The sequence below is a fragment of the Lampris incognitus genome, chromosome 6, assembly GCF_029633865.1.
Source record: "Lampris incognitus isolate fLamInc1 chromosome 6, fLamInc1.hap2, whole genome shotgun sequence".
Classification (NCBI taxonomy): domain Eukaryota; kingdom Metazoa; phylum Chordata; class Actinopteri; order Lampriformes; family Lampridae; genus Lampris; species Lampris incognitus.
The window spans coordinates 7,304,570-7,326,679 of NC_079216.1; positions in this window are offsets into that span (position 1 = coordinate 7,304,570).

The following is a 22,110-nucleotide window of genomic DNA, read 5'->3' on the forward strand; positions in this document are numbered from 1 at the left end:
CTCTACTACAAGAGGCTCACTTGTGTGTGTGTGTGTGTGTGTGTGTGTGTGTGTGTGTGTGTGTGTGTGTGTGTGTGTGTGTGTGTGTGTGTGTGTGTGTGTGTGCGTGTAGCCGTTTATCATGTCTATGGTTGACTTTTATCATGTTGGCAAGCTAACAAGCTAATGGTGTAACAACTGTTGCATACACACCTGCTGGGGGCTAGTGTTTATGTGTGCGTTTACTAAACAAACCTGATGATGCGTTTTTGGTAAACAGATCGCTATTCCCACTTCATTCTCAAGGGCCAAGTTCCTCTTTGCCCTTTCCCTCTCAGCTCCACGTTTTCACTGTTCATTGGTCATCTTGCACTCTTCATCTGCCACTGTACACAACTGTGTCTCGTGCACAGACAGACTGGAAAATTTCCGGACGAAGATGTTGCTGATGCAGAACGCCACGTGCTTTGGATCAATAAGATGTCACGATAGGCATGAAAGCAATGAAGGAGGGGGGGGGGAACTGCATGCCTACAGAGCTGAATGGATGTGGCTTATGGTGTGGAAAACCCAGCCACTGAGGATGCACAAGCCAGTACATTCTTAGTGCCAGTCTCAAGTCCGAATAAATGGGGAGCAGTAAATGGGGATAAGTAGGGAGCAGGTTGAGGAGAGCCTGGAGAGGTGGAGGTATGCAGTGGAGAGAAGAGGAATGAAAGTCAGTAGGAGCAAAACGGAATACATGTGCGTGAATGAGAGGGAGGACAGCGGAATGGTCAGGATGCAAGGAGTAGAGGTGACGAAGGCGTATGAGTTTAAATACTTGGGGTCAACTGTCCAAAGTAACGGGGAGTGCAGAAGAGAGGCGAAGAAGAGAGTGCAGGCCGGGTGGATTGGGTGGAGAAGAGTGTCAGGAGTGATTTGCGACAGAAGGGTACCAGCAAGAGTTAAAGGGAAGGTTTACAAGATGGTTGTGAGACCAGCTATGTTGTATGGTTTGGAGACAGTGGCACTGATGAAAAGACAGGAGGAGGAGCTGGAGGTGGCAGAGTTGAAGATGATAAGTTTTTTGTTGGGAGTTACGAAGAAGGACAGGATTAGGAACGAGTATATTAGAGGGACCGCTCAGTTTGGACGGTTTGGACACAAAGCAAGAGAGGCAAGATTGCGATGGTTTGGACATGTGTGGAGGAGAGATGCTGGGTATATTGGGAGAAGGATGCTGAAGAACGTAGTAGTAGTAGTAGTAGTAGTAGTAGTAGTAGTAGTTATAGCATGTGAAATGGCTCAAAAATGAGACCTCGGGGAGTCACTCACCAAACCTGTGTGGCGTCTCACACTGCTACTGATTGACTGGCACGGGTAAACGATAGACCGGGGCGAAGAACCGATAGGCTGGCGGTGAATAGTCGGATACTCACCTAGGTGGGAGACTCGTTTCCCTTGACCAGCAAATCATTCGCCGAGCTTAGCTATGCACTGCTCTATACACTCATTAGCCCAGTCACTGGTTGAATCCAAATGTCCCCCGCTCCGGACTTTTGGACTGAGCCCTCGCGGACTTTAGTCGTACGCACTGTGACGTGTCCACCGACATTAAGTCTGCAAGGGCGTGAGACTGCAAGTCTGTAAAAGTCACTGATAGACAGGCATCAAGTCAGTTGTTGCTGTGGAAATATCCGAGCGACAGCTGCAATCCTGCAGGTGCTCGGTGCAGCACTTGCCTATGTATCGCTGTACTCCTTACATAATACCAGAGGCTGAGGTTGTTTTTGTTTGTTTAAGAGTTAATTTAAAAAGTTTTTTTTTTCATTTACCAGACAAGGCATTAACATAAGCCATTATCTCAAGGTATAAATATGTGGAGAAAGATAATGAATATCGAAAAGAAACAAAAAACACAACCAGCAGCAACACCCGAAACAGGCAGATCACACACAAAAATATAAATAAAACAAAAACACATGCATCATAGTGTATTTGAGCATAGACAGGACAGACCACCTGCAGGGGTATGAGTTCATGGTTCCAGGGCAGGTAAAATGTTCACATAGTTTATTAATGGGTCCCAGCTTTTGTAAAAAATCTCTTGATAGGGCCGTTGAAGGTGCATCTGATTTTTTTCCAGCTTGATGTTCTGCATCAAGTCTTTGATCCACTGGTTGTTTTTTGTTTTTTTTTACACTATCTCCTTTTAAGGTTCTCCCATTCCTTTTTGGCTTGCTCACTCGACACAAGACCATTTATCTTCACTTCATTGAGAATTTTTCTGGGAAGAGCACACAATATTCCACAATAAAACAAGATGTGATTCTGCAGAAATGACTCTTTAATTTTCTTGGGGTATGCATAATGAAACATATGCCACTAAGATGTGCATATGCACAGCTTTTGTAAGCTAGGCTGCAATAAAAAAATATATTTTGATTACCTCTATAGCCTATACCTCTATATATTACTGTATCATGATGTGGCTTGATATTATGTCTGGCCTACATAATTCAAGTAATGTTTTAATACAGTAATTGTTTTACACCTTCATAATGAGTTTGTTTTGTTTTTTCAGTCGTCATGTCCATGTTGCTGACACCACGGTGGCACAGTGGTTAGCGCGGTCGCCTCACAACAAGAAGGTCCCGGATTCGAGCCCCGAGGTAGTCCAACCTCGGGGGTCGTCCTGGGTCATCCTGTGTGGCGTTTTCATGTTCTCCCCGTGTCTGTGTGGGTTTCCTCTGGGTGCTCCGGTTTCCTCCCACAGTCCAAAAACATGTAGGTCAGGTGAAAAAAACAAAAGGAAATAATAGTAAAATGCTCTTTGGTACAACAGATTAACACAATAGCCATTATTAACAAGTAAACAAAACCTAATAGGTACTTTCAGGTTAGTAAACAGAACATAACAGGTACATTTAAAAAAAAATTTTTTTTTACAAGTCAAGGACTTGTTTGGGCCTGATGGTGCGGCCGCATCTCGTGGTGTAGCCAGACTGCTGTTGGTCTAGCTGACTGACTGCCTGTTGGACTGCTGTTGGTCTAGCTGACTCACTGCCTGTTTGTGGGGTTCCACAGCTTCAGGCTGTGGGAGCTGTGTGTTGTTTGTGTTAAGCTCTGTCTGCTGGACACTTTTTGTGCTTGACTTCTCCTTGCTTTCACAGAGGTGCCAGCAGTTGCATGGGAGTGTCTGTCCTTCTCTTGTTTGTATGTGGCAACTTCTCTGCATGTCTGCAGGCTGTGTTACTGTTGCAGGTCTCCAGGATCCATCCTCCTGTCTGAAGGGGATGTGAGTGCCTGCAGGTAGGTGAGGCAAAGGTGTGGTAGATCTGTTGTAATAAAACTGCTGGTGGTGCTGCCACAACTATCTCCTCTTGTGTACAGCTTTCTGAGGTATGGCTCCAGTTGCTTTGTGGTCACAGGAAGTATCGAGCGTAGTCCTCGGCTCATCAGAAGCTGAGCAGATGACTTCAGGTTGTCTACAGACGTGGTCCTGTATTCTAACAAGCCAAGATAAGGGTCACTGTTTTCAGCTTTGGCTTTATCCAGGGGGCTGTCTGAACTGTCTTTTTGGTGAGGCCGTTGCTTTGTGGGTAACGGGGGCTTGCAGTGGTGTGTTTTAATCCAATGCCTTTGTGAGGCATCGGATCTCCTCCGAGCTGTAACATGGCCCGTTATCGCTGATCACAGTTTCTAAAATGCCGCGGCGAGCGAATGCTGATTTGAGTTTGCTGATGACTGCTGATGAAGTGCAGCTCTGTAGTCTCTCCAGCTCAAAGAATCTGCTGTAGATATCCACTATGACAACATAGTCCTGTGTGTTCCACGTGAACAGGTCCGTGCCTACTACTTGCCATGGTGTTTCGGGTATGACATGTGACAGCAGGTGCTCTTTAGGGTTTGCATTGCATCTCTCTTGGCATATGCTGCATTGCTCCACAGCTGCCTCTATTTGCTTTCCCGTGCCAGGCCAGAACAGTACGTCTCGTGCTCAGTGCTTGCTTTTCTCCACACCCATGTGTCCGGTGTGTATACACTGTGTCATATTCTCACCCCATGTGAACTCTGAGGCATTATGATTTGTTTTCTCCCTTGAACATTATACCGTCGATTTCAGAAACTTCATCTTTGTGGTTCCAGTATTCCTGGATATTGGGTGTGCATTTTTTTTCCTTTTATCAGGCCACCCAGCCTTTTCGGTGCAGCGAGCTGAGCATCTCGTGTGCCATTGCTTCTTTGATTTCCTGTAGTTTGCTGTCAATTACTAGAATGCTGCTGCTGATGGTGTGCACTTGTGCTTCCATGCCTTCCATCAGGCTGTCCTCGTGGTGTTTGATGGACTTTCATGACAGTGTGTCAGCCACCGGTATTTCCTTTCCGGGGTGGTGGAGGATGTGGATGTTATACTTTTGAAGCTGTAATATCATCCTTTGTAACCGTGGTGGCGCTGCTGCCAGCGGCTTCCTCAGTATCGCTTCCAGTGGTTTGTGGTCAGATTCCATGATCACTCTCCAACCGTACATGTACTCGTGGAAATGCTTGCAGCTGAAGAGTACTGCATAAAGCTCTTTTTCTATTTGAGCGTAATCCTTTTCTGTGCTGTTCAGTGACTTGGAAGCATAAGCAATCGGTTTGCAGCCCTGGAGCATGACAGCGCAGAGGCCACATTTTGAGGCATCTACTTGGAGCCTCAGCTCTTTCTGTGGGTCAAAGTATACAAGCACTCGGTGATCAGTTCTTTCATCTGTTTGAATGCTCTGTCATGATTTTCATCCCATGTGAACTCACTGTCTTGTTTCAACAGCTGTTGCAGTGGTGCATTTACCTCAGAGAGCCCTGGTGCGAATCTGGCCAGATCGTTGATTATCCCGAGTAAGGTTTCTAGTTAAGCCTTGCTCTGAGGTGGTTGCATCTCTTGAACTGCCTTCACTTATACGTAGTGGGTCTAGTTTGATGCCTTCATGTGAGAGCTTATATCCAAAATAGCTGACCAATGTCACACATATACGACATTTGTTGGGGTTCTGCCTCACCCCTCTCTCTCTCGTGCACTTGAGCATGGCTCTGAGGTTGCCATCGTGTTCTCTTTTGGTTTTTCTAGAAACCAGGATGTCATCAACGATGGCAGCTACGCCATCAAGTCCTTCGTACGTCTCATTCACGCATCTCTGGAACTCATCTTGGGCTGAGCTAATCCCAAAAGGCAACCTGAGAAATCTGTATCTGCTGAATGCTGTGTTGAATGTCGTCAGTAGTGATGATTCGGTGCTCAGTTTTATGGCCCAGTAGCCTGATCTAGCGTCTAGAATGCTGAAATATTGGACTTCGGTGAGTTTTGTGGTGATGTTCTCTAGTATGGTAGAGGGTAGTGCAGTAACGTGCAGTGAGGTCCATGGCTGGGTAGGCAGTGAACTATATTTATGCGTATGATACTCAATGCAACAGCCAGTGCTCAAATCGTATAGCGCTTTGAAACTTTATAACCTCACCGATTGATTCGATAATGTCATTCTGAATCCTATTCGAAGTGCCCATAAATACAGTTGAAGAATTTAAATGTGTGGCTAATTTGTCATCTTTTTCTGCCATCAAATGTAAAAGTTCGACATAATTCCCACGATTGACGGAGTTACTGCTCTCATCGTTCCCTCAAAAGGCCAACTCTTGTTTGGCAAGATAGCATGTAGCATCAATGAGGCTTCTTAATAGCTCCCTGTTAGCCTTTACTTTTTCATTATGTGCAGTAACATTCAGCCTGTGTTGCTCGTCAGGGGCCATGTCTATGCGACTCTTACCAAATGTTTTCAAGGCCATCTGAGAGCATATGTGGGACGTGGAATTTTTGTGCTTCAGCAAAGCCCTTGGTAAATTGTTCAAGTCGCAGTAACCCCCTTTCACCCACACGCTGTCACTGGTCAAGAACAGCAGACATGGGAAGCAGAACAGCTTGCTAGCCTGGCCACAGCCACAAAGCCAGTCCTTCTTTTGATACCATCCCATTTGAAAAGTCCGTATTATCTTCTGTACTTTCCTTTGGGTGAGAACCGTCAGGTCAGGTGTTGGCTTCCCATTTGTGATCACATTCCTTTTTTCCTCAAAAGTAAATGCTGAAAATCTTTTTAAGTAATATCCATTTGACAGGTGAAATTAGACTGAAATAATAGCTAGCGAAAACGTTACGCGTGCGAACGGCAGAAGACGGCGAGCCAGAGGGTCAAAACCCATCCGTTCACAAAACGCCAGGCAGGTTAGTGATGTGCCTCATCATTGGTACTGAACGACACTGTAAGAACAGACTACGCATGCGCAAAACTCCGAAACCGTTTGCTTTCATTCCCCACGCCAGAGAGAGGCACAAGCAGACTCTGCCTCAGCAGCCTGCATTCACGAATGCTAGCTTTGGGAGCAAGCCATCCTGAATAGGGCATGCCTTTTATTGATAAAACAACAAGTTTTGCATGATTTTTTTAAAATTATTTTTTACAACAATCTTAACAAATTAAAGTTAAAAAAATAAATATTAATAAACATTCTTTTGTAACTATCATGATATTTCATTTTTTTTCTTATTAGCCTGGGTGAGGCACTGCCTACCCTGCCTCCCCTGACTGCACATCACTGGGGTAGTGTGGTCTGTGGATTGCCTTGTTGAGGTCTCTGGGGTCTAGGCATACTCTTAGCTTGCCTGTTTGGGGCTTTTCAACAACCACCAAAGCATTTACCTATTCTGTAGGTTCTGTTACCTTGCAGATAATGTTGTTTTCCTCCGTCTTGTCAAGCTCTTGCTTCAGCTGGCTCCATAGTGCGATGGGGATCCTGCGTGGTGGGTATACGACAGGTGTTTCATCTGGGATAACATGGAGGTTACACTCTCCTGGGAACTCGCCTATGCCCTGGAAAACATCTGCATACTCCTTTAGTATGCTCTATGACTGTGGGTTGTTGTCTGGTGACTGAGTCATTGTCTGGTGGTTTGTCATTTCCTTCAGTCACTGCTAGTACTAGTTTGATCACGTTCATGTCAAAACAAGCTCTCAGTCCTAAGATGGGCGGGGCTTTAGTGTCGACAATGTAGAACTCGAGTATCATTGTTCTGTCCTTGTGTTGACATTTCAACTGACAGGTGCCTCTCACTGTCAGTCTTTCATCTCCATAAGTGGTGAGCTTATGTGTAGCTGGTTTTGTGGCAGTGTTATTGAACAATGTGTCAAACATGTTTTCTGGGAGGGCATTGATTTGTGCTCCAGTGTCTATTTTGAATTTCAATCTCTGTTCTGATGTGCCAACTTTAATTTCTGCAAAAGCCTGTTCGTTGCTTTTGTCCGTGTTTTCAGTTGTGAGGCAGTCGATGTACAGTTCCTCCTGCTCTTCTGTGTCATCCTCTCTGATGGTGTGTACTTTTCTCTTGTGAGGTTTTGTCTGTGCTGGGAATTTTGTTTTGCGTGCTTTTGCAAAATGATTTAGTTTTTTGCATTTTATGCATTGTTTCCCCTTAGCTGGGCAGACGTCTTTTGTGCTGTGTGAGCCTCCACATCTGTTGCATTCCATATTTGCTGCATTAAACTCCCTTGGTCTCACAGTTTGCTGCTATCTTGCCATTTTGTTTCTGGTTTTTTGTTTACTGCATGCACAGTGTCATGGTTGCTGCGGTCTCTGCTGCCGACCATTTCTTTCAGCTGCACCTGTGCTAACTCGTGAGCAGGCTATGTCTAAGGCTTTATCCAGCATCAACCCTGCACCCTGGCTGGGCAACTTCTCATGCACACGGGGGGGGGGGGGTGGTGGCAAACACAATGCAATCTCTGACCATTTCGCCACTGCTTGGGTAACCACAGTCTTTAACTAACAATTTTAGCTAGGTTACAAAGTGTTCAAATGTCTCACTGTTTCTTTACATTTTCTCATGGAAACAATATCTGGCATATATCGAGTTATATATTGGGAGTGAGGTATTCTGTGTACTTACCATAGTATGTCTTTAGTGTCTTAACTTCATCTTCTGTAAGCATCCAGGTGTTGTACACATCTCTTCCCTTTTCCCTGATCTACAAAATAAGATAACGGCATTTCTCTTCTTCACGTTTCTCATGCAGGCGACCTGTGAAGATCAGTGCTGCATGCTGCTGGAATCGCCGCCATGCTTCGGGTAAGTTCAGTGAATCCCAGTCCATCCTGGGTGCTGGAACACCGTACGTGTCCATTTCTTTATGGGTTGGTGGGTATGTGAATATCTACTCTGACACCACTTTGTATATGCCCTCTGGCACACTGTTAGCATATACTGGATGAAAGATCACACTGGCTTTTCTATTAAATGTGCAAACTTTATTCATCCCTCTTGTGCCACTCCAACTCTTGTGAGACTTTGTAACCCAACTCTACGGTGTCCTGTAATGCATATATCAATTTGGCTTTGCAAATGAGTGTGTTACAACATGCTGGCACGCTCGAGTGTCTCCGCAGACGTGGGCGACGCACGCCGTTGCCGGGAATATTTCTCTCTATCATGTGATCACTGTGCAAAAAACTAGACGAACTTCATCTACTTGTGGGAAAGAATAGAGACTTTTCTTCATCTTGCGTTTTGTGCTTCATGGAAACTTGGCTGTTTGGATTAATACTGGACTCTACACTGCAGTTGGCAGGCTTTCAGCTGTTCAGAGCAGATTGTGACACTGAGCTCTTCAGCAAAAGGGAAGGTAGAGGCTCCAGCAAAAGGAAAGATAGCGGTATTTGTTTTTATACTAACAGTGGCTGTTGTAAAGATGTGACAGTGATTCTGCAGCACTGTTCTCCTGTTCTGGAAACTTTTTTTCATCAACTGTAAACCCTTCTACTTCCCCTGTGAGTTCACCTCATTCAATCTGGCTGGCCAATCCGCCATGAACTACCTAATTACCATCAGCTGATTAACTGCCTGACCAGGGAGAACACTTTAGATCCCTGTTACACTACAATCAACAGTGCCTATCCCACGGTCCCCCGTGCTGCACTGGGGCACACGGACCACATCATGGTTCACCTGATTCCTGCATACAGGCAGAAACTAAAACTCTCTAAACCTGTTGTGAGGACATCTAAGAAGTGGACTAGTGAAGTAACGGAGGGTCTTCACGTGTACTTGGACTATACTGACTGGGATGTTTTCAAGTCTGCCACCAACAGTCTGGACGAGTACAATGAGGCTATAGCATCTTACATCAGCCTCTGTGAGGACAGCTGTGTACCATCACACACCAGGGTTAGTTACAACAATGACAAATCCTGGTTTACAGTTAAACTCAGACAGCTAAGGTTCGAAACGGAGGAAGCATTTAGGAGTGGGGGCAAGGTCCAGTTTAAAGAGTCTCAATACAGGTTTAGCAAGGTGGTGAGAGATTCTAAAGGACTGCACTCTGAGAAACTTAAACAGCAGTTATCAGAATACAACTCTGTCTCTGTCTGGAAGGGCCTCAGACCGATCACCAAATACAAACCGAAAGCCCCGACTTCACTAATGACTTCTGCCTGGCCAATGATGTGAATGAGAACTGTTGTCACTTTGATAGAAAATGGGACAGTCCTGACATCATCAGCTCCTCCTCTCCCACCTGAGCAGGGTCTGGGCCTCTCCAAAACTGCCCACCTTGGAGGCCCCTTCCTCCCCTACCCCAAAGATGACTCTCTCTATCCCGGAGAGGGACATTAACCGGTGTGGATGAGATTCACCCTGAGATGCTGAAGGCTCTGGACATTGTTGGGCTGTCTTGGTTGACACGCCTCTTCAGTGTCACGCGGAGGTCGAGGACAGTACCTGTGCAGTGGCAGACTGGGGTGGTGGTTCCCATATTTAAAAATGGGGATCGGAGGGTGTGCTCCAATTATCAGAGCATCACATTGCTCAGCCTCCCTGGGAAAGTCTACTCTAGGGTGCTGGAAAGGAGGCTCTGACCGATTGTCGAACCTTGGATCCAGGAGGAACAATGCGGATTCTGTCCTGGCCGTGGAACAACAGACCAACTCTTTACCCTTGCAGAAGTGCTGAGGGGGGCATGGGAGTTTGACCAGCCAGTCTACATGTGTTTGGTGGACTTGGAGAAGGCTTATGACCATGTATCCCGGGGCACTCTATGGAGGGTACTGCGGGAGTATGGGGTACCAGGACAGTTGCTACAAGCCATCCGGTCCTTGTATAACCGAAGTGAGAGCTGTGTTCGTATTCTCGGGACAAAGTCAAACATGTTTTCGGTTGGTGTCGGACTTTGCCAAGGTTGTCGCTTGTCTCCTATTCTGTTTGTGATATTCATGGACAGGATCTCAAGGCACAGAGGGGTGGTCTTGAATACAAGGCTACGTTTTGGACCACGATGAAAGATTTAAAAATTAAAAACACATGCAAAAAATTCAGACTTGTTGTGCAAATGCCTTTAGTCTTTCCAATTTTACAGTTTTGCGTCATGTCCATTGTGTCGGTTACGTTAGCATCACATAAAACCACATTCCCTGTAGCCTTACATGCAAACCTAAAGCCTGGTGCACGCTACAAGATTTGCTCATTTTGAGAACCGGTTAGGGGGTCCTGATTTCAGGCTGGTCAGAATCGAATATCTTGCCAGGTGATCCTGTAGTTTGTTATTTGAGACTCAATCTTTAGCTTACTACTCTCCTCATAAGCCAGTCGAGCCACCTCGATTAATATCAAACATATTTGATATTTGTGAGTGAAAATCCTGTAGTGCCAGAGGAACGACAAGGAACTCTGGAGCAGAAGCCCACAGCCAATGAGAGCCAAGCTGACTGGGAAACGGACGTTTCTGCCACCGGCTTTCTCTTGAAAATTTGGAACTCAAAACTGCAAAAAAAAAAAGCTATGATAAAAAAAGTTTGTTTAGGTTTTTTGCTCCCTCCCTCTTTTTGTCCACAATTGTATCTGGCCAATTACCCCACTCTTCCGAGCTGTCCCGGTCACTGCTTCACCCCATCTGCTGATCCTCCGATACATGTGGCGTCGCCAGCCGCTTCTTTCCACCTGACAGTGAGGAGTTTCACCAGGAGGATGTAGTGCGTGGGAGGCTCACGCTATTTGCCCCAGTTCCCCCCCTGAACAAGCACCCCTACCAACCAGATGAGGCGCTAGTGCAGCGACCAGGACACATACCCACATCCGGCTTCCCACCCACAGACACAGCCATTTGTGTCTGTAGGGACGCCCGACCAAGCCGGAGGTAACATGGGGATTTGAACCGCTGATCCCTGTGTTGGTAGGCAACGGAATAGACCGCTACGCTACCCGGACACCCAGTTCTTTCTTTCTTTCTTTCTTTCTTTCTTTCTTTCTTTCTTTCTTTCTTTCTTTCTTTCTTTCTTTCTTTCTTTCTTTCTTTCTTTCTTTCTTTCTTTCTTTCTTTTTTTATTGTTTTAAATTGCACGCAGAAGCCTGACAGACTCTTCTCTGTCAACCTCCGAAGCTGCATTGGCTCTCTGCAAGTGTTTTTCTTCTTCTACTTTAACATTTAATGGTGGTTGGTATCCAAAGTGTTGCATTACCACACACTGCTGGTTTAAAATAAAATGGTTCTGAGAGCCATTGGTCGTTCCTACCAAGTGCGTGATTTGCCGTCTTTGCTAAATCATCTATCGGGTGGATTCTAATGACCGAAAAACAGAAAATGTGTCAGATCTGTCCAGACGTGCACCCCCCCACCCGCATTCACTATCGGTTAGGGTTTGAAAAGTCCTTTAGTGTGCCCAGTTCAACTTGACGAACAGTAAAAGTTGGACCCTAAGCTGACTGGGCCCAGCCAAGCAACCCAACCCCCCCTCCCCCAACATACACATCCATCAGAGCTGACTGGATGGTGGAGTGAGTGATATGAAGTGTCTCTGAGTGGTGTGGAACGGCGCTCAGGCTACTCCCAGCCCTATAATTACCCCAATGACACAGTCCTGTAATTTTCACCTGACACTTAACTCCTCAGCTCCTCCTGGCTTTGGCTGGCATAGACACGCCAGGCCAATAAATATGCATTCCTGCCCTCCTTTCTGGAAAGGCTAAAACCCTTTTTTTTTCATGTGTACAGTAGCGCGAGGCCGACGCGTCTGTATGTCTGCGTTCACCCACCACACACGGGATGTTCGTGTACATGAAGATTAACAGTCTTGCAGTTGTGGGATCACCACACAATACAAAGCGTTTGTCGTTCGGAGGAATTCTGCAGCGTGTCTTAATTGGGCGGAGAAAGCACTTTCTCCCGTGCAGCGTTTCTTATCACGCACATCCAAAGAGGCTTCTCGAACGCAAACCAACATGCCAGCACGGCTCTTCGCCCCCCCCCCTCCCTCCCACACACACACTAACCCACAATCCTTATCAGCAAAGTAAATAAGGGCTCCCATCTAAGGGCTCCCATCCCGTCTGGAGGAGGGCTTTGTCTCGCTCTGCACCGAGCTCCATCTGCCAGCCGCTTCTTCCAGAACACAGAAAGACAAGGAGAAGAAGAAGAAGAAGAAAAAGAGGAACGTAAGCCAAAGAGAAAGAGAGAGTAATTGTGAGTGTTCAGGGTCGGGGCCCTCGTTTATTAAAAAAAAAGTGTTCTTGTCATAAAGTCCACTGGATGAGCACTTGAAAGCCCAAAAAATTGTAGATTATATCTGAAATGAGATGATGTTTAGTGTACGTCATAGAAAATTCATAGAATAGAAGCGGGACTGCTGATCTCATGACCACTTCTGTGTAAATAATAGATTGGCTCTGAGCCTCCGGATTGATTTTTTGGCCCCGAAGTCTGTCGAGACGGCGTGGATTGAGGTGTTGAATAAACAGACGCTGTATCTTTCTCGAATTTTCATCATTTGCGCTACTTATTTCCTCGTGTCTGACTTCAATATGGTGCGCGTACGATGGCCTCCATGCAGCTTCACACAACTCCCTGTCGACACACATTCAGCAACAACACGCAACCAGCAAGTAAAAGTACAGCTTGCTCCATTGGGAGAGTAGCGGTTATGCAATCTATGTTATGATGAGCACCTCTTAACTTTTCTGTGTATACATGTGAGATGCTGTTAGTATTGGAATGATCATGAATGAGTAGACTCACTAGCCAGGCGGCTAACGGGTCGGACCTTGTAGTTGACTGGTTAGCACAGTCGTCCGTGGTGCGGCGGCCCGGGTTTGCTTCCCAGCAGCCCCCTGAATTCGCCACATTGGTGTCCGAAGTGGGATGGTGAGACCACGAGGCCATCGGAAAGCGCATGCGCCCAGAGGTGCGAGGGAGCTGATATACTGAACCGCGGGGATGGGCTTCCCGAAGGATGGGGGTAGTGTAATGACCACGAATGAGTAGATTCACTAGCCGGTTGGCTAATGGGTCGGACCCTTTAGTCGACTGGTTAACGTAGGCGCCCGTGGTGCGGGAGACTCGGGTTCGCATCCCGGCTGCGGCGGTCCCCAGCCGCCCCCCCCCGAATTCCCTACAGTCTTCTTCTTTCGGCTTGTTCCCTGTTTTTCAGGGATCGCCACAGCGGATTTGATGGTTTCCATCGGTACCCTGCGAGGGCACAGCACCAGTGGCAACTGTTGTTAACCCGGGCCTCGACCGGTCCGGTATGGAGCCTCGACCGAGTTCGCTACAGTGTGTTTGTTTATTTGTATTCCACTTTAAAAGCGACTTGGAAGAAAATGACAGGGAGCGTCGGGGGTTCTTGCCAGGAGTGATTGATTTGTTTTGAAGGAGAGTTTTCACCGCCGCCGGACTGACACGTCTGTCCTTCTGTTTTCTTACCACGGACTGGAGACGCAAAGCAAAACACTGAGTCTGTTCGAGTTGCCAACTGGAGAAATGAACTGGAAACACGCACATGCCCCTCGTTTCTCCACACCGTGAGCGGAGATGCCAGAAAACAATTCAGTTAATCTTTGGCACTGGGCAGGCAGACTGTTGTGGTGGACAGGGTAAACAAAGAGAAAGAAAGAGACGGGAGGAGTGCGAGAGAGAGAGAGAGAGAGAGAGAGAGAGAGAGAGAGAGAGAGAGAGAGAGAGAGAGAGAGAGAGAGAGTGTGTGTGTGTGTACACGAGAGAAGAGAGTGCAGAGATGAATTAGCAAATGTAAATGTTGATCCAACGAACAGCCTGAAGGAAAACGTGCCATGCCGTCCTCAGGAGCCGCTGAGGAGGGCAGATTAAACACCCCAGGCCAAAGAGACTGCCGGGGAAGGCATCACTTATCCATGTGGGAAACTAAAGACTGCCTTCAACTTCAGAGGAAGGCTTTGTGTGTGTGTGAGTGTGAGTGTGTGTGTCCTGGATTGCCATCTTGCTGTGGTGGAGAAGCTCGCGTGTACTAATGATCCCAACAACTATGCCATCCCGACCTTGGCTCCTGGTAGGGTCACCCAAGGTGGATAGGTCAAGGGTGGGGGGGGGGGTTCCAGACGAAGCACGATCCAACAAAGACCTCAACTGTGGAACTGGTGGAAGATGTCTTGAGGTCACAGGTGGATGAAGGCTGCAACAGAGGGCGGTCCCCAGTCGTCTTGGTTCTCCATGCCATTGGACTCTGGCCTCCCCCTGCCAAGGACCGTGTGGTGGCTGCAAGCACATCAGCCGCTCCACGTAAAAAGCTGTCCCATGCAGGCGTCCCCCCGTTATGCGGCTCCAGGATCAGCCCCTACACCCACCTGTGGACCCAAGAGGGACCCAGAGAGAGGACGGTCTCACTCGACCCCGAGTGACTGCCGATGATGATGATGGGATGTGTGTGTGTGTGTGTGTGTGTGTGTGTGTGTTCTTGTTCAGCTATATTTGGGAGTACCACTTTGAGCGTTTAACTGTGAGTGAGGGCAGTTTTTTTGCAAAGTTAGAACATTTTGGCCGCTTCTCACTTTGTCGAGGGTTTATTTTAGAGTCAGGACTTGGGTTCAGGGTCAGAATTCGTGACTGGAGTCCCATACTGCAGTTGCACTTGTGGTGATGTCAGACAACAAATAAGCGTGCAACGCTGGATCCACACAAACGAGCGGCATGATCATGCCTTTTCTTTTTAAATATTGTGTGTTCTTTATAAACTACATTAACAAACGTAGCATTCAAGTTTAAATTTCCCTGACAAATTAGCGTTAGCATCCCCCAGGCCTCCGGCGCCTACTGAAGGTAGTAGGATGCTACGTAAAACACATCACTTCCTGTGTGAGACCAACACTTCCTGCCAGTGTACTTACCAGTACACCAGCGTTTAGAATAGGGACTAGCAAATTAAACTGGTAATCTCGAACGTCTTCACGTTAGCAAATGTCGGTTTTGTTCCCGTCTGTCACCGACTACGGTTAAACGATAGCGATTCCGCTCACTGTCAGTTCACGAAAGCCTTTGGACCTGAAAGATTTGCATTTTGATTGCGTTTTAAAAAATGGTGTCAGTGCAACAATTCCTGCAAAAAAATTCTCAAGATCTGAAACATGATAGGAACTGATGTGTTCTTCAGACAGCCCTGATTGGTCCACCTGAGAAGATGAGGCGGAACTTCCTCTCTGGTGGACCAGTCAGATGGTCAACTAGTGAAAGACGGTAAGCTATCTCTGAGATTGCCATTTTAAGATGTTAATGTGTCGTCGCGTCTCAAACAGCAGGATTACAACATTAACAACAATTAAAAGTTAATGTCTTACCATGAAGATGATAAGATTTTCATTTGGAGTGATGAAGAAGGACAGTATTAGGAACGAGTATATTAGAGGGACCGCTCAGGTTGGACGGTTTGGAGACGAAGCAAGAGAGGCAAGATGGTTTGGACGTATGTGGAGGAGAGATGCTGGGTATCTTGGGAGAAGGATGCTGAATATGGAGCTGCCAGGGAAGAGGAGAAGAGGAAGGCCAAAGAGGAGGTTTATGGATGTGGTGAGGGAGGACATGCAGGTGGCTGGTGTGACAAAGGAAGATGCAGAGGACAGGATGATCCACTGGGGCGCCCCCTAACGGGAGCAGCCGAGAGTAGTAATAGTAGGTCCTACCATGAAAGAGTCACCACATGGAGCATGAAGGTTAGAATTAGGGTTAGGTTAATGTCAGGGTTAGGGGCTAGGGAACAAATATTGTCACTCGTCATGTTTCCATCCAGTAATTCATCCATCCATTATCCAAACCGCTTATCCCGCTCGCAGGGTGGCGGGGATGCTGGAGCCCGTCCCAGCAGTCATTGGGCGGCGGGCGGGGAGACACCCTGGACAGGCCGCCAGGCCGTCACAGGGCCCACACACACTGAGTGAGAATTGCGAGAGGAAACGAACGTACGCAAGAGAGGCTGAGGAAGTTAAAGTGTGCCAGAGAAAAGGAGTTACCACGAAAGAGTGGTTGAAGGGCCGTTTGGCGAGCGACAGAAACCGAGTTGCTGTGTGAGAGAAACTGAGTAAATAATAATCAATACATTTCAAGCTAATGGTTACATTTAAAGATAACAACAAAAATCCAATTAAGGTACTTTTTCATCACACTTAGATGAATAGAACACAGAATGCCTTGTCCAACGTCTTGCATCCATTCGCTACTACTACTACTACCACCACTACCACTCTCAGCTGCTCCCGTTAGGGGGCGCCACAGCGGATCATCCGTTTCCATCTCTTCCTGTCCTCTGCATCTTCCTCTGTCACACCAGCCACCTGCATGTCCTCCCTCACCACATCCATAAACCTCCTCTTTGGCCTTCCTCTCCTCCTCTTCCCTGGCAGCTCCATATTCAGCATCCTTCTCCCAGTATACCCAGCGTCTCTCCTCCACACATGTCCACACCACCTCCTCCTACGTCCGTACTTTGAATTCATCGCATTTCTTTTCACCAAGCAAACAGTTTCCCCCTCTCAAACCAGAGTAAAAACTCAAATACAGATTTTGTTGATTTTATTTGACATTTGCCGTTTGCATCAAGCTTTGGATTTTCTCCCCCCTTTCCCCCCCCCCAATCGTGTCTCTCCAATTGCCCCACCCTTCCGACCCATCCCGGTCGCTGCTCCACCCCCTCTGCCGATCCGGGGAGGGCTGCAGACTACCACATGCCTCCTCCCATACATGTGGAGTCACCAGCCGCTTCTTTTCACCTGACAGTGAGGAGTTTCACCAGGGGGACGTAGGGCGTGGGAGGATCAGGCTATTCCCCCCAGTTGCCCCTCCCCCCGAACAGGTGCCCCGACCGACCAGAGGAGGCGCTAGTGCAGCTCTCGTCCTATACATGTGGAGTCGGCAGCCGCTTCAAATTCACCCGACAGTGAGAAGTTTCACCAGGGGGACGTAGTGCGTGGGAGGATCATGCCATTCCCCCCAGTCCTTCCCCCCCCCCCCCCCGAACAGGCGCCCCGACTCACCAGAGGAGGCGCTAGTGCAGCGACCAGGACACATACCCGCATCCGGCTTCCCACCCGCAGACACGGCCAAGTGTGTCTGTAGGGACGCCCGACCAAGCCGGAGGTAACGCGGGGATTCGAACCGGCGATCTCCATGTTGCTAGGCAACGGAAGAGACCGCTACGCCACCCGGACGCCCTGCCTCAAGCTTTTTTATTCGGAATGACAAAATTAGCTTAAAACGCTCGGCTGGCTGTCTGGTTAATTAGGGTCCTCATAAGCATAGAAAAACAAGTTGTGTGTGTGTGTGTGTGTGTGTGTGTGTGTGTGTGTGTGTGTGTGTGTGTGTGTGTGGAGCGTTGATCCAATTTTAGAAAACACAACAGTTTGTTGTTCTATTCGCTCCATATGGAAGTGGATTAAGTCTTGTTAGCCGCAGCGTAGATGCTGGTTTAACACGGCGCCCAGACCCAGCGCCATAAAACACACGTCTTCCCGCCACCAGAAGTCCACTTTTCAAAGCTGAACACAGGCGGGGCCCCGTGTCAGCTGTGGGGCCCCGTGTCAGCTGTGGGGCCCCCGGGCCTTGTTCCGTCGCCGCCGTCGCCGCCGCAGCCTGCCGCGTCTCATTTGGCCTCCCGGACGGTTACAGCGCCATCGGCTTGTTACGGGGCTGTCACCGTCAACCCCATTACCTCCGGTACCCCCCTAATTCAAAATATACTTCACCTAGCTCACACAGCCTGCGAGTGTAATAAGGTTTGAAAACTGCCCCCCCCACCCCGCCCACCCCACCCCCGCCTTCTTACTGCTTCTTTTATGCTTCCAAACAAAATGTTATTACTTGGCGCCGTGGAAGTAAGTGGGGGTAAAAATAGCCGCGGTAAGAACAACACATTCCTGCGCCGTGACACTCTGACGGATTGACGTTTGCCCGTTTAGTGCAAATGTTGCCCCGCTCCTGCGGACCGCTGGAGAGACGGCCTCCCCAGAAAGACGGGCTCTCTCTCCCTGTCTCGCTCTCTTTGTTCGGCGGAGAAGGTTAATTGCACAGCTGAGCTCACCCAAGATGCCTTTCTCTCTCTCTCTCTCTCCCCCCCCCCACCCCCCCCTCCTCTCTCTCCCCTTTCCAATGGCAACATAAAGTTGTGCTGCATTCTTGGGCATAGAGTTGTGTTGACCTCCGCCCCTCCCAGTGTGTGGACGACAGAAAGAACTGAAGGTGTTGCACCTCTGCTTCTCTGTGTGTGTGTGTGTGTGTGTGAGAACGTGGTTGTGTTTGCGTGTGTGTGTGTGTGTGTGGTTGTGGGAGTGTGTGCGGACATACACGTGGCGTGTACTAGCATACGTAAGACTCTGCGTGTGGTTGTGTTGGGCGTGGAGGCTGTTAGCACGTTTGCAGGGGAAGTGTGTGTGAGTGTGTGTGTCTGTGTGTAGAGTGGATGAGTTGTGTGGGAGAGGAAGAAGGTGAGGAGTTGTGGGGGGGGGTGGGGGAGGGGAGGTGTCCGGGGGGTTGTCAGGACATCTCAGTGGGCGTTTGAACCTCGGTGAGTCAGGCTGTAGCAATGAGGGAGTATGAGAGGCCGTGAACGAGAGCACTTGTTTTATGTGGTTCAGCCGGCTCCGTTCTTGAAACCCCGTCAGCTCCGCACAGGAAGTGGTCGACTGAACGAGTCATGCGCACCAGCAGCCAGCCGGGGACGAGACCCTCCGTGGCGTGTCAACGTAGGGGACACCGGGCCTAAAACAAAAACCACAAACAACAGTAATTACCCTGTTTACATTTGGGGGTGGGGGGGGGTGGGCACAGCTTGCGTTTTGACACATGCGCCGCCACACAGCGCCGCTATCTCTAACCACACGAGGCATAGGGCTAATTGCTGTGAGATCATCTTCATATTCAGTGGCGGCTGGTGCTAAAAATGTTTTGGGAGGGGGGGGGGGCAGTTTACAGCACCTCAGCACACCTGACAGCCGCTTTAGTGTCCACACAGCCGCAGAGGTATTAAGAAGGACAATGGAGCCTGTAGATTTGATCAGGGTTGGATGATCGACAGCTGAGACGAGGCGTGGTGGTGGGTGTGAACATGATTGACAGCCACGAGATTTGTCCAATCACATTAGATAAAAGCCCCCCCCCCATTGAAACAACACCAATTCGCTGCCAATAAAAATGGGCGTGTCTGGGGCAGCACAGAACTGCGCCCCATAGAAAATCTGAAGAAACCAATCAGACAGCAGCCTCAGGTCACCTGCTCGCCACACGTTTGAGGGCTTACATAAGGTATGGTTTGGCCGGCGCCCCTCACCCAGGAAGTATACGTACTCAGACAGAAATCAACCAAATACCATTTGAACCAATATTCAATGGCTGCTGACGGGCGCTCACAGACTGACGACACTTCTATTTTATCATTATTTCCATTATACAACTAAATTATGTTTAACATGTTCAAGTAGATTTTCATGTCTTGATACTTGAAGGGGGCGGCGCCCCGGCGCCCTGCACCGGCCAGCCGCCACTGCCAACCACCGGTAATGAAAGCCTCCGCTCTGCAGGGTTTGAAACAGAATGGGAGCCCCTGAACTGTCGCTGACACTTTTCTGAGAGCCAAACCGTTTTCGGAGGAAGCCTCGGTGTTTAGCATCGCATGCACACAAATTGCTTCTTCCTGTTTATCCAGCTGCTTTATGTGGAAGGAGGTCCAGATAAGCCAGACGGTCTTGTGAGGAGGAGAAAGTCTAAGATCTAAATACTGTATGTGCACCTGGTATCAAAGCCCTGTCGGCGAGACATGCTAACAGCGCGTGGATGGATTGAAGACGGAAGACCACCGGTCGCTGACCATATTTGTCACCATGCAGATGTGACTAACGTAAATCACAAGATGAATAACGTTTACTTGTACCTTTAATTCTTTGGCAGATGCTTTTATCCAAAGAGAGTTGGAAAAGAGTCGGTGATTGGCAACAGGAAGAGAGTGTAGGATAGTGCGGCCCAGTAGGGCAATACACAGCAGTTGTGTTATAGCCACAAATCAGCAATCAGGAATACTTTATTTGAAAAACGAAATATAGTTCCCCCAGCCCACAGCAGTGCAACACAAAGACAAAAACACATATCCAGAAACTACGAGAATACACGTATCCAAACTAAACAAAAAAATCACTGTCCGATGGAACGACCGCCAGCCAGGATGACTGTCGGAACTGCAGGTCTGCATGGGCTAGTAGTTAGCTTAGCCTGCCCCACTTCCGTGTCCTGTCAAACCACCTTCAGTGTTTCCTCTTAGGGCGCAGCTCTGGGCAGGGGCCTGGTCCTTGGGCCCACCGGACACAGCAGACCAAGCTCCCTCCGCCGATCCAACGCCAGCTCTCCCAGCCAGACACCCTCGACACACCTCCACACGATGACGCCAAAAACGCCACAGTCAACGCCTGGCGAGGCCACCGCCAGACCAACCTTGGTGGTATCGAAACTGCCGGTCTGCATGGGCTAGCAGTTAGCTTACTCTGCCCCGCTTCCGCATCCTGTCAGGCCGCCCTTGGTGTTACCTACTCGGGCGCCATGTGACCAAGCTCTCCCAGCCGATCCGGCGCCAGCTCCCCCAGCCATCAAACGAAGACAAAACTTAGACATGGACAAAGACACTACATGGACGGTACTGGGTGAGGCCACCGCAAACGTAAGTTCGCGCCTCCATCTTCCCACACCGGTCCTAGGTGAGGTCGCTGCAAATGTGAATTCGCGCCGCCATCGTCCCACACTGGTGGAAGTATGCTTCCGCTTCCGCTTCCGGAAATGCATACGAAACTGAGAAAATAAATGTACGTCCACTGTGGATTAGGAGGCAGTAGCGCGATAGAAAAGGACACGTGCAAACGCTGATAAAACAGTGAGGCAAGCAGGTGAAAGTAGAAAAGCGCTTTAGAGTAGACACCAGAGAACGGTGTATAATATGGTGCAACAGAGGCAGTCAGCACCAGGTCCCAGGTACGTATACCTGCAGCTAGAGGTCGTTTAGGGTAGAGGTTGGCCTTAAAGAGGAAGGTTTTTAGGCTCGTCTTGAAGGAAGTAAGTGAGTCAGTTGTTCTGATGGAGTCCAGACTATGTATGATTTTAAGACCAGCGTAAAAATGTCCCAGTGGGACATCTGGGTAGTGTAGCGTTGCCTATCAACACGGGGATCACTGGTTTGAATCCCTGTATTAACTCCAGCTTGGTCGGTTGTCCCGACAGACACAATTGGCCGTGTCTGCGGGTGGGAAGCCAGATGTGGGTATGTGTCCTGGTCGCTGCACTAGCGCCTCCTCTGGTCAGTCGGGGTGCCTGTTCAGGGGGAAGGGGGGAATAGCATGATCCTCTCACGTACTACGTCCCCCTGGGGAAACTCCTGACTGTCAGGTGAAAAGAAGCGGCTGGTGACTCCACGTGTATTGGAGGAGGCATGTGGTAGTCTGCAGCCCTCCCCGGATCGGCAGATGGGGTGGAGCAGCGACCGGGACGGCTCGGAAAATAGGGTAATTGGCCAAGTACAACTGGGGAGAAAAGGGGGGGGAAATCCCCCCCCCCAAAAAAATGTCCCAATGGACTAACATACTAATAATAGAAATGTAAATACTAATATTGGGCGGCACGCTGGCGCAATGGTTAGCACGGTCACCTCACAGCAAGAAGGTTCTGGGTTCGAGCCCCGGGGTTGTCCAACCTTGGAGGTTGTACTGGGTCGTCCTCTGTGTGGAGTTTGCGTGTTCTGTCCATGTCTGTGTGGGTTTCCTCCAGGTGCTCCTGTTTCCTCCCACAGTCCAAAGACATGTAGGTCAGG